This window comes from Crinia signifera, chromosome 3 (assembly GCF_055691185.1).
Source record: "Crinia signifera chromosome 3, ASM5569118v1, whole genome shotgun sequence".
NCBI classification, from domain to species: Eukaryota; Metazoa; Chordata; class Amphibia; order Anura; family Myobatrachidae; genus Crinia; species Crinia signifera.
The window spans coordinates 102,805,278-102,818,653 of record NC_139219.1 but is presented as its reverse complement, the minus strand read 5'-3'; positions in this window follow the sequence as shown (position 1 = coordinate 102,818,653).

Sequence of the window (13,376 nt, the reverse complement as noted above, 5' to 3'; positions counted from 1 at the left end):
TTTTTATTTGCCGGTACAGACGGTTAAATAAACGGCAAATTATTTTTTACTAGCTGACCCGCCCGGCGTTGCCCGGGAAAACCTTGGGGTTTCTTTATTTCCAAAATTGCTGAAAAATGTCATCTTACAGTATGCTGTGACAAAGACCTAAGATTGTAATTTGTTATAGATTCCACCATAATGTTAGAATGTGTTTGCATTGATACTCAATGATGGCAATGAAATCAGGTGTGGTGTTGTTGTTTGAAACACAACGCTCCTGAGTTGAAAACTTGTATGTGTTGATGAATTCCACATCCACTCCTGAGATTTAGCACCTACTGTATGACATATCCTCCAACATCTGAGGGTCAGAAATCGGGGTACTTATGTATTATCTGGACTCCCATGTTAAATGCACCCCATTTTTTCATACCCCTACTATCCAACTACGCATGGAGTTGATTTTATATAGTGTGGCGAGCGCAGCGAGCCACCGTGCCCGAAGCGTGGTGAGCGCAGCGAGCCCCGCGAGGGGACGCAGTCTCATAAGAAAAACGGGAGTCCAGATATTACATAAGTACCGAAATCGGTACAAAATCAGAAAGGGACCACACCTCAATTTCTATACTTTCAATGGTTTCTAGGGTGTGTAATTACAGGCGCTGAGTGCGTGGGGTCCGGTGTGGGCGTTACTTACCGCGCCATAATTAATTAAAAATTCACTGCTCCCTGCCACTGCCACTCCCCTCACCGAACCTGCCTGCAGCAGTCTCTGAGGTCTGGGGATCTGTAAAGCACATGCACCGAGCATCTCTACCAAACAGTGGGGTAGCCCCTGAGTGTGGGAGCAGGTCCGCGGGCCTGGCCACATGATGTCATGACGCGACGCACACTATCCACATCACTGTAATGCACCACTGGGAATGGGTGCAATGGGCCAAATTCTTCCTTACACCCGCCGGGCCAATCCACTGATCCAGCCATCACAATCATCAATGGATGCATTGATAAGGTTTGGAGTTTAAGAAGTTGAAGAATAAGACTGAGAAAAAGAATTGCCGTTACAAAGTGTACAATTTACTCAATAAATCGTGAAAAAAATGTAAGTGTACATAGAAGTACAATCAAGAATTGAAAGTAGGATTAAAAAATAAGTTCTGATTCAAACTGATAATTGTTTGGATGGGGTGGGTTGTGAAACAAATCTATAGGTGAGGGTATGGATATTGTGGGCATAATTGGTATTTGTTACACCTACAGGGGGCCCTCAATTGATGGGATTTTCACTACAGTGTCACGGTCACAGTGTCACCATAGGGGGATTCCCAATTGGGGTCCAGGTGGTCTTTTAGGGACCCTTTACAATCCTGTAGGTCTCTTCTCCTTAAGGCTTACAGTCTCCCTTAATGATAGTCAATCACTGAGGGAGACTGTAGGCTCCAGGAGAGGAGACCAACAGGATTGTAAAGGGGTCCCTAAAAGACCACCTGAACCCCAATTGGAAATCCCCCTACGGTGACACTGTAGTGAGAATTTCTCATCAACTGGGGACCCCCTGTAGGTGTACCAAACACCAATTATGCCCACAATATCCATACCCCCTCCACCTATAGATTTGTTTCGCAACCCACCGCCATCCAAACAATTATCAGTTTGAATCAGAATTTATTTTTTAATCCTACTTTCATTTCTTGATTGTACTGTACTTCTATGTACACATATTTTTTTCACGATTTATTGAGTAAATTGTACACTATAACGTGACAAATCTTCATCTCAGTCTTATTCTTCAACTTCTTACACTCATAACATTCAAACAAATACATGCAGCGCTCATGCCCATCGACCAAACATTATCTATGAACCAAAAGAGTCTGGGAAACCATTAAGGCAGAGCAGTGCCTGATATCCAACTGACTAACAGGGTAAGTGCAGTGTACCCACTTTGTATTGATCAATGGGTGCATTGGCCAGGACAAAGATTTCTCAGTGCAACTGGCTGGGGAGCGCAGTGACAGTCTGGAGGACTACAGAGACGGATATGGGGAACAAAGTAGAAACGGTACATTAGGTACAGTTTTTATTTGCCGGTACAGACGGTTAAATAAACGGCAAATTATTTTTTATGTGTTCTGTGTGTTTGTGTGTGTTGTACTGTTTTTGTGTGTGTGTTGTAGTGTATGTGGTTGTCTGTGTTGTATTGCATGTATCTGTCCAATGCGTAAGTGTGTGAGGTGTGCTACGTATATACAGTATGTGTGTGTTGTGTCTTTGTGTATCTGTGCAATGTTTAAGTGTGTGTTTTGTGTGTGTCGTACTGTTTTTTGGGTGTGTGTGGTGAATGTGGGTGTGTGTTGTGCTGTTAGAGGTATGTTATGTGTGTGTGTTGTGTGTATCTGCCCTATGTGTAAGTGCGTAAGGTGTGTTATGTATAAATCTGTGTGTGTGTAGTGTGCTGTGTGTATCTGTTCAATGTTTAAGTGTGTGTTTTGTGTATTGAACTGTTTTTGGGTGTGTGTTGTAGTGAATGTGGGTGTGTGTTGTACTGTGAGTGTTGTGTGTATCTGCCGAATGTGTAAGTTTGTGATGTGTGCTACGTATATATGTGTGTGTAGTGTGCTTTGCGTATCCTGGCAATGTTTAAGTGTGTGTGTTCTGTGTGTTTGTTGTACTGTTTTTGGGTGTGTGTTGCAGTGTGTATGGATTTGTATTGTACTGCATGTGGAGTGTTGTGTGTGTGTGTGTGTGTGTGTATCTGTCCAATGTGTAAGTGTGTGAGGTGCTCTACGTATAAATGTGTGTGTTGTGTGCTGTGTGCGCGTATGTGGTGTACTGTGTGTGTGTGTACAATGTGTATGTGTGTGTGTTGTGTGGTCTATGTATATCCTCCATTATTTCCTAATTGTTTAAAGCCTTCACCATATTGTTAGAATGTGTCATTCATACTCAATGACAGCAATGAAATCAGGTGTGGAGTTGTTCCTTTGCAAACGGTTTCCCAGATCATCGATCTTTTCCCCTGAACATCAATGAAGGTAAATTAAAACTTGGTGTTTTTTAAATTTCTAAGTGAAATTTCCCAAAAACGGCTTCGAGGTGCACACCACCGGGTCCAGAGGTATCTTGTTGCTGAATTTGGTATCTCTGAGTGCCACGGTGTGTCCGCAATGCGACGGACACGCACACACGCACACAGATTCTTCAACTTATTATATAGATGGGCAACCAATCAGATTCTATCTATTATCTTCAGAGCAGGCCCTAGGCATAGTCAAACTAGGCAAATGCCTAGGGCATTTGGAACGCCTAGGGGCACCAGCTGCTTCTGCTGATTAAAATGATATGCAGCATGCCTATATTCTGTGGGTGAGTGAGGCTGTATCTGCATATGAATTCCGTATGCAGGTACAGCCACAGTTGCACACAGAATATAGCCATGCCACATATAATTTTAATCATCGGAAGCTCCTTGTGTGTCCTGGTCACATAACAATGCAAATAAGACAGATTTTGAGCAGAAAAGGCACCCAACGTTAGCAGAACTGGCCAGGACCTGCATGGACTATTGAGGCAAGATGTATGAGGAAACATCTGTATCCAAGCAGAGGCAGAGGTCACAGTGTTAGCGGCTGTGCGAGTGCTGTCTGCGGGTAGGTTGGTTGTGCAATAGTGTTCAGCATATGTGTAAGGGGCATTATGTGTGTCATGTATAAATGCATTAATAATGTGCGACATGTGTAACAGGCATTATGTGTGTCATGTGTATAATAAGGGCATTAATAATGTGCAACATATGTGTAATGGGCATTATGTGTGTCATGTGTATAAGGGCATTAATAATGTGCAACATCATATGTGTAAGGGGCATTATGTGTGTCATTATGTGTATGAAGGGCATTAATAAAGGTTGGCATAATGTATAAGGGGCATTTTGTTTATAAAGACATTAGTAATGTGTGTCATCTATGTAAGGGGCATTACTGTGTGGTATTATCAGGGGTGCCGAGAGAAAGGGGTAGGGGGTACAAATTACCCAGGCCAAAGTGTGATGGAAGGGCCCAGTGGGGGCCCCGGCCCCCTCCCCTTAAGTGACAGCAGCAGCTGCAGCTCTTCTCCTCTGCCCAGCACCCACTGCTTTGTGCTGGGTTGCAGTGTGGCCATGGAGGTGCTTAAAATACAATATTTTCTCAGGATTTTTTTCTAAGGGTATAATGAGAATAATGTGAGGGGTAATGTATATAAGTGGTACTACTGTGTGATGTAACGTGAATAAGGGACACCATCGCATGATATAATGTGATATAATGTGAATAAAGTTGCACATTAGTGTGGCATAATTTGAATTGGGGGTACTATTGTGTGGCCATGCCCCTTCCCAGAACACACCCCTGTTTGGGCTGCGCAGCGAATGTGTGCACTGTTTCTATTTAAAATATTGCAGGTAGGAGCACCAAAATGATGACTGCTATGATGAGGGTTGATGGTGCTAGGAAAGGGGAGCAGGGTTAGAGGTGGAACTAGTGGCGGTGCTAGGGGGCACCAGCCAAAATCTTACCTAGGGCGTCATTTAGGCTAGGGCTGGCTCTGATTATCTTCTAGAAGGTGCTAAATAAATAAGAAGTAGATTTTGATTGTTACATCCCATGTAAAATAGAACTCCCATCTTACTAAATTTCCCTCATAAGCTCTATCAAAATGTTTAATTCAAAAAAACATAATTGTAAAACTGGGTACACATGATACAATTATCTGTCAGACTATCTTAATTAAACCAGTTACACGCTACAGTATGTCAATTTTTGTTCAAACCGACAATTGACACAATTTAATATCAAGTGGGAGGGAGGGCCAAACATTAGCAACATACACTAAGCATATTTTATATATGTTTTGTGCTGTAATGGGGATAAACCATATGCAATATGGGCATATTATCAAGAATACACACAGGCTGCATGATATCAGGGCCTTTTGGCCAATATCTTCTGTCAACTATGAACTATTGCATAACTAAAACATAATTTCTGGATGGCTTTCGACAATCTTATTGGCATTTGACCAAAACGCCCAGGCCTACAAACTACATGATAAAACAAGTACATCAGCCGATTAGTAGCAAAATGATCCAATACTGTAGATGTAAAGTGTGTACCTAGCTTAATGGAGGATCTGACAAAGGATTGTATAATATATATGCCTATATATATGCCTGTACAATCTTCTGTTACTGTAGCTCAGATATATCAGTCTGATGAATGATCACATCTTCTAGGAAGTTCATAACATACGTTAAGTCTGGTCATATAGTATTGTAAACATTCTCAGTGTGTATGGGCTGATACAATAGCTCTGGACATGCTTACATAATCATTGGATTATGCACAGGGACACAATATTTCCTTTAGAGTGTTAGATGAAATAAATCAGAGAATCAGAAGAAATAACTTTATAGTGTACATGCTTCACTATTGAACAAATTGAGAGTTGCCCATTGAAACACGGGGTGGAATAATAGTGAAAGCATGTGTGGGGGGGGGGGGGGGGATGCCAGCCTCCCTCATCTTTGTGTGTACACTATGGCCCTTATTCTAGTTCACTCTTAGAGGCAAATTCCTTCTCAGATGGACAAAACCATGTGCACTGCAGGGGGGCAGATGTAACAGGTGCAGATAGAATTAGATTTGGGGGAGTTATTTTGTTTGAAAATACTGACTGCTTTATTTTTACACTGCAATATAGATCTCACTTTGAAGAAAAAAACCCACCCAAATCTAACTCTCTATGCACATGTTATATCTGCCCCACCTGCAGTGCACATGGTTTTGTCCATTTGATAAGGAATTTGCCTCTCAAGCTGGTTTCACATTGCAAAAACCTGCTTTCAACCCGTTTTTGCAAACGTGTCTTAAAACGGGTCAAAAGCCAGTTAAACCCCTTTCATATTGCATGTTGTAAAGGTATATTGCAGTTTCAATACCATTTTTGTACCTTCAGATTCAACCTGTTTCACCCATAGAAAGCCATACAATGTCATTTTAAATGTTTTTTTTTCCTGCTTGTGGGCGGGGATCAAGTGTGGTTATCATTTGTAGCAAATACCGTTTCTGAGCTGTTCAGACTGCAGGGAAAACGGCTCAGAAACGTGTAGGATCCTGCTTTTAACACGTTTCAAAATACCGGTATTTTGTAACCGGTAAATTGATTGTGGAGCTTTCATATTGCAGCTGGTACCGTTTTAAAGCAGTTAAAAATCGGCAATATGCCATGTTAAAACTGAAATGTGAAAGGGGCTTAAGAGTGAACTAGAATAAGGACCTATGACACCGTGCTAGGGTCTACTGCACATGTACAGATCTATGAAAGCATAGCACGTAGACCATGTTCCTGGATATTTATGTACTGCACATATGCAAAAATAGGGAAAATGGCAGCCACACCATTTTTTAGGTGATTTACGCATTGCTGTTGCAAGACTCTGGAAAGGTTAGTATAATAACTGGGTGCATGGGGTGTTGTGTGGGCACCACCTGGAGGAGGGGTCCATATGCACTGCACATTATACACCCATGGCGCTAATGAGGATGATAATGACCGCCTTGTAAATCTTTTTGTTAAATGTTCATTCAATTACTTTGTGATTACATTTTTTAAAAGCCTTTGTACAGTACAACTACCTTTATTCTGATTGAGACAATCATTATTTTATTTTTGTATCTGGTAAAAATAAAGGAATAAAAGGCATTAAAAGATTTTGATTATTTACATGTGTGCATGGCATCATATATGCAACACATATTTTAAAGTCATTTCAGCTAATAACAAAAGAAAAATGTTTAAATATAGGTTTCATTCTTGGCTGTTAGAAAACAAAGCTAAAATATTTGCATGCTCGGTTATGGTAATAAATACAAGATAATAATATTTTCCTTCTATGAAATGGAAGAGACATTCTTTACAAGGCTGATCGGTTTGAAGCAGATGTTCACTCCCCTTCTTATTCATTCTTCAAAGATCAAAGAGTCTTTTTAGATCAATAGACTCATCAAATATGAGAGGAATGATTCAATGGACTCTCAAAATTGTTCTAACTAAGGCTTTTGTTTTGTAGATGAAATACAGAAATGCATGGTGTCAGCTATATCGTTTAGCTTATTGTAAGGGAATAACATTTTAAGGTATCAAAATAAAACATTGTGAAGCATTTTGTAAACCTTAGTCTGTTACAAAGGACACCCAATCCCTCTTATTAGTCACATTCTTGCTACAGTAGTTCATATCTTAATCAACAAAAGTTAAACAAGGTCATACTAAAATGGTGAAAATAATGACTGTACTGAAATACACAATAGCCTATTTTGCTTCAAAATGCTGCAAACTGCACTTCAATGTAATACTTTCATGTAACTATTTCTCAGAACAAATGTGCTAATAGTGTATGCATTAGCTCATGTTGGTAATAGTCTATATTATGCCTTTATCTCTTCCAACATTAATTATTTATATGTAAGAATATCAGGGAATATAAATCAAGTGACATTATCAAGTGAGCTTACTCAGTATAGGGTCTTATACGGAGTTACTTTCAATGTAAATCAATTCCAGGCGTCTGCAGTGCATGGAATGTGAACATAATTCTAATTATATGCCTGCATTCTGTGTCATTTACAATCACCTTTTTTACACTGCACCATATACATATCTTATCACAGGTACTTCCTACATCTTTGAATCGGGCCCCATATGTGAGCTGACTATTTATCCATTAACTTCTTTTGTACTGGTTAGAATGCCGCTATTGCTGTAGCTATAGTATATCAGGAGCAGGGGATAGGCAGAGGAGATATCAAGATATCAGAGGGAAGGTGCTTTGAAATGAGTGTGCCTATAGCCAAGCAGCAGTTAGAGTAAATGGGTAGTCACTCCCAATTGTAAGTAAGGAGGTCAGGAAGGGTAAACTGCGCTAAACATACATTGAAAACATATCAGTTAAAAAACAACATTTAATAGGTGAATGGCATCAGAATAAACAATGTATATAATAAAAAAAATAAAAAATTTGTAACAGACACTTGCTAAGAGGTGGAAATAAAAAATTGACTGAAAAAATGAATTCATTAAATTGTGTGCGCTCAGTGCAATGACATGAGCGTGTAAATAGTCACCCTTTATATATCCGCCAGTACTGGGGAAGTCCAATATGTTGTGGTGAAGGATTGGTGTCCAGTGAGTGAGGAGAAGTTTTCTTCCTGATTTTAGAATTTTGTCACTGGGTCCTTAGGGAGGTGGCGTGCCTCCCAACCAGTTCTTTGCCGCGGTGGAAGGAGAAAAGGGATGGTACTTTATCCAAATGGTGGTAAACCTCCGCTGGAACAAATGGCAATCACTTCTTGTATGGGTTAGGGTGGCTATTGCTGTAGATGAAGGCAAGAACCAGGAGCAGGGGATACATACGAATGGCCGTGCGGTTGAGATGCTTGTACTCCGAATACAAATGCCGACATCCCAATGGAGGGACTCTTGACAGGCAAATACTGTATTCATCCTCAGCACAAGTTATGCTGCGTTGTCATTGCCACCCCTGCAAAATCCCGGGTTTTTCTTGCCGGATTTTTGGGGGGCACAGAGCTTGTCAGCTCAACAGACCCCCTTCACACTGCACCTCAGACCCGGGAATTTCCCGTGTCTGCCCCTTTCACACTGCTTTCCATGGTCTGCCTTCCAACAAGGGTGTGGAATGTAATAGCAGCTGTGATTGGGTGTTGGGAAATTTGTACAAATTGCTGTGATAGGCTGTTTAAAAGCAGCTTTTATTGGCAGGCTAAAGATGATGTCACATATCACATGATTACATCCCCCAATGAGCTCCTTTTTGTGTGAAAAACCTGGGTCTGTGCTGTTCACACTGCCATGGACCCGTGTATTACACAGGAAAAACCCTGCAAAAAACCCGGGTGTAATTGCAAGGGCATAACACCCGGGAATTTCACAAAGACCCTTTCACACTGAGACAGGACACGGGAATTTTCAGCTTGCCCCGGAAATACCCGGGTTTTTGCGGCAGTGAAAACGGGGTATAAGAAGAACTTCTGTATTATCCTTATTAAAGCTTGGAGAGAGATAAAGTGGAGAAAGTTAAAGTTTTGCCTCTAACTTCCATGTTCCAGGTTATGAAAACCTTTTTTTTAAAAATGACAGTTAGGGGCTGACTGGTTAGTTGATCTAAGCAAACTTTTAGGCCAATGAGTAATGAAAGAGATTCCTTCTTTTAGAGCTTTCAGGCGTGGGTGAACATGAACCAGAAATTGTTACTACACTTCAAACTGTTATCTTCCTCAGGAATGGTATGCTTTAAATGGAGAATTTCTAGAACAAATATTAATTCAAGTTAAACTTTGGAAATGTGTTTGCATATAACACCAGAAGCTGCCCTACTATTTCTAACTAAGGGGGTGATTCAGGTTGGTTTGCAAAAGAAAATTCCTTCTTTAATGGACAAAACCATGTGCACTGCAGGTGGGGCTGATGTAACGTGCAGAGACTGAGAGTTAGATTTGGGTGAGTAATTTTGTTTCTGTGCAGAGTAAATACTGGCTGCTTTATTTTTACACTGCAATTTAGATTTCAGTTTGAACACAAAGCACCCAAATGTAACTCTCTCAACACATGTTACATCTGCCTCACCTGCAGTGCACGTAGTTTTGTCCATTTGAGGAGTTTGCTTTTGCAAACCAACCTGAATTAGGCCCTAAATCTGTATAAAAAGCACCTAGAATGCACACAAAGCAGACCTTTTTCTAATACAGAGGGATGTATTCCCTAGGATTTCATAGTAAAACAGGAACTACTCAAGCCATTAATAGCATAACATCAGCTGAAAAGAAGTTACTTGACAGTTGTGGGTATTGACTTTTGAAGTCAGGGTTCACATTGTGGGAAGAAATAGGTCACACAGGCTTCAATTAGTTGAAATGCAGGTTTCAACAATGTGGTTTGGCAAGATCAAAGTGACCTTTTACAAATCAAACTTTCTCTAAAATGATAATTAATTATATTATCTAGGTTTAATTTAAAGGATCAGCTTCTGTAGTTTATATAAAGGCAAAGAAAGATAAGTAATTTCAGTCTACTTAGCAATCACATTGTCTGCAATTATCCATTAATTAACATATAGAATGTGCTCAGCTGCATCTATAATGTATTAATTGGTAGTTTCATACACAATACGATCTATATTACTGGTGCTAGTCAGAAAGGGCTTGGCAAAAAAATAGATTGATACTAACATCTCTATTGAAAGAAACGGTTACATTTTACCTAGGCATATAAAGACTAAAGTTGATAGATTGTTGTATAAAGTCTGCAGATTGCATTTCATAGTCGAAAGAACAACGATAAGTTTTTTGCAAAGAGGACAACGCTTAAGTATATTCTAAAAGGAACTTGGGCACTACCTACCGTTCCTTCTCCGCAACTGTACAGAACTGTCCTCCAATGGAAATTGTGATGTTGCTTATCATAGTAATTAAAAGTAGAAGTAGACCAATGCACAGAATACTACAAGCATAGGGGACACAAGACCAATGCGCAGAATACTACAAGCACAGCTGACTTTCTCGGCTCCTGATTGGCCGCTAGGCCACCAATAGAATCATTCAGAGGAGAGGTGTGGAAGATGAAAGATCTCTGCGCCTCTCAGTCCGTGAGCAGGGTACCGGCGGCTGATGCGGTGGACTACAGCGGAGACAGAGAAGATGACGGCATCTTCGCCACAGGACCTGGTGGGTAGGATTTCCTTCCACAGGTTCCCCCTATGGATTTCATCAGATCCTGAAGCCCTGGAGCCCCGGACTCTGAAGCCCTGGAGCCCCGGACTCTGGAGCCCTGGAGCCCCAGACCCCCAACTCAGCAGCCCTGGAGCCCCGGACCCCGGGACCTACCTACGGGCTCAAGATAGGTAAGTATCAGTATGTGTGTGTAATGTATGTATTAAACTTTTATTTTTCTGTGTTGTCAGTGTGTGCTTATTTAACTATTTCTTTTACTGTAGAACTACAAGTGCCAGTGGGCCCTTTAATGCCCCGCGTGCTGGGACTTGTGGTTCTCCAAGTCCCAGCATGCGGGGGAGGCTTGCTGGTACTCATAGTTCCCTAGTAAAATACAATAGTTTATTCTATTTTTTACACTGAAATCAGCCCGGTGACCACCGCACAGGGTCACCGGGGACAGTACCAGGCTTCAGCCTGGTCAGGTAAGTCCTGGAGGGAGGGGACCCCTTTATTGGGGGTCCCCAGGGCCCCTGGCCAGGCTGACTGGTCGGTAGAGTTAATGTTTTGGCCGCGGGACCTTATATAATAAGTGTCCCCCGGCTGCGGCATTACCCTGCTGGCTAGTTTGGCCTGGGGCTGGTTCTTAAAATACGGGGGACCCCTAGTCATTTTGTCCCCCGTATTTTGGGAACCAGCCCTGGTTTAAAAAAATCGGGGAACCCCTATTTGTCGGGTTTCCTGATTTTTTATTACCGGCCCGGCTCTTTCAGCCTGGTGCTGGTTACGGCTGTGGGAAGGACCCCACGCTGGTTTTTTATTATTATTATTATTTTTTTTATTTCTATTTTTTTTTACACCTTGCAGCCTGCACGGATCTGGTTGATCCGTGCAGACTGCCTGGAGGAATTCGTATTAGCAGCCGTATATAAGGCCGTTAATACGAATTAATACGACATCAGAGGGTTACAAAGCAGTCGTATTTGACTGCTTTGTAAATTCCCCTCCGGAACACGACTTTGCATACGACGTATGCAGTCGTAGTCATTCGTATCAAGAATACGAATACAATTTTTTGTATTCGGATTCTTAGTAAATTTCCCCCTAAATGTTGACATTATGACCATACAGACAGAGCCGGCCCTAGCCTAAATGAGGCCCTAGGCAAGATTTTGGCTGGTGCACCCTAGCACCGCCACTAGTTCTGCCTCTGACCCTGCTCCCCTTTCCCAGCACCATCAACCCTCATCATAGCAGTCATCATTTTGGTGCTCCTACCCGCAATATTTTAAAAAGAAACAGTGCACACATTCGGTGTGCAGCCCAAACAGGGGTGTGTTCTTGCTGGGAAGGGGCATGACCACACAATAGTACCCCCAATTCAAATTATGCCACACAGGAGAAATGGACACATGGAGAAATAGGGACACTCGCGCGGCGAAGCCACGCGAGCGCCCGAAAAGGGGGCGGGGCGTATGCAAATGAGGGCGCGGCTTATGCTAATTAGCCGCGACCTCATTTTCATACGAGAATAGACGCTGTGCGCATGCGCACAGCGTCTATTCTACTAGATTGGGGGGTCTCCCAACTGCCACCCCCCGCAGCGGGACAATGCCTGCCGTGGGTGGGACAGAGGGACAGGACCCGAAAATCGGGACTGTCCCTCTAAAATCGTGACAGTTGGGAGGTATGCAGTAGTACCACTTTACCTTATATACATTACTCCTCACATTATAAACATTAGACCCTTAGAAAAAAATCCTGAGAAAGTATTGTATTTTAAGCACCACCATGGCCACACTGCAACCCAGCACACAGCAGTGTGTGCTGGGCAAAGGAGAAGAGCTGCAGCTGCTGCTGTCACTTAATGGGGGGCCCTTCCATCAGGGCCTTTCCATCAGAATTTGGCCTGGGTAATTTGTACCCCCTACCCCTTTCTCTTCGCATCCCTGATAATACCACACAGTAATGCCCCTTACACATGACACACATTATTAATGTCCTTATAAACATAATACCCCTTACACATTATGCCAACCTTTATTAATGCCCTTCATGCACATAATGACACACATAATGTCCCTTACATATATGTTGCACATTATTAATGCCCTTATACACAAGACACATATAATGCCAATTACACATGTTGCACATTATTAATGCCCTTATACACAAGACACATATAATGCCAATTACACATGTTGCACATTATTAATGCCCTTATACACATGATACACATAATGCCTGCTACACATATGTCGCACATTATTAATGCATTTTGTACATGACACACATAATGCCCCTTACACATATGCCGAACACTATTGCACAACCAACCCACCCGCAGACAGCACTCACACAGCCGCTAACACAGTTAAAGATTCAAGACACGGTACTATGCCCATTTGATTGTGTGTACTATTGTCTTTTGAATAAATTGTTATAGTTTTACGCTATGTGCAAATATTGCATTTTTAACCGAGGTATACAAGTGGAGGAGAAAGGGAACCATCATCTTGTCAGACGACATTATACGAAATATCTTGTGGCCTAAGGAAAGGCTCATTTGCGGTACGGAGAATATGTTTTGACCATAGAAGCTTTTATCACATGTTTAATTCGAAATCT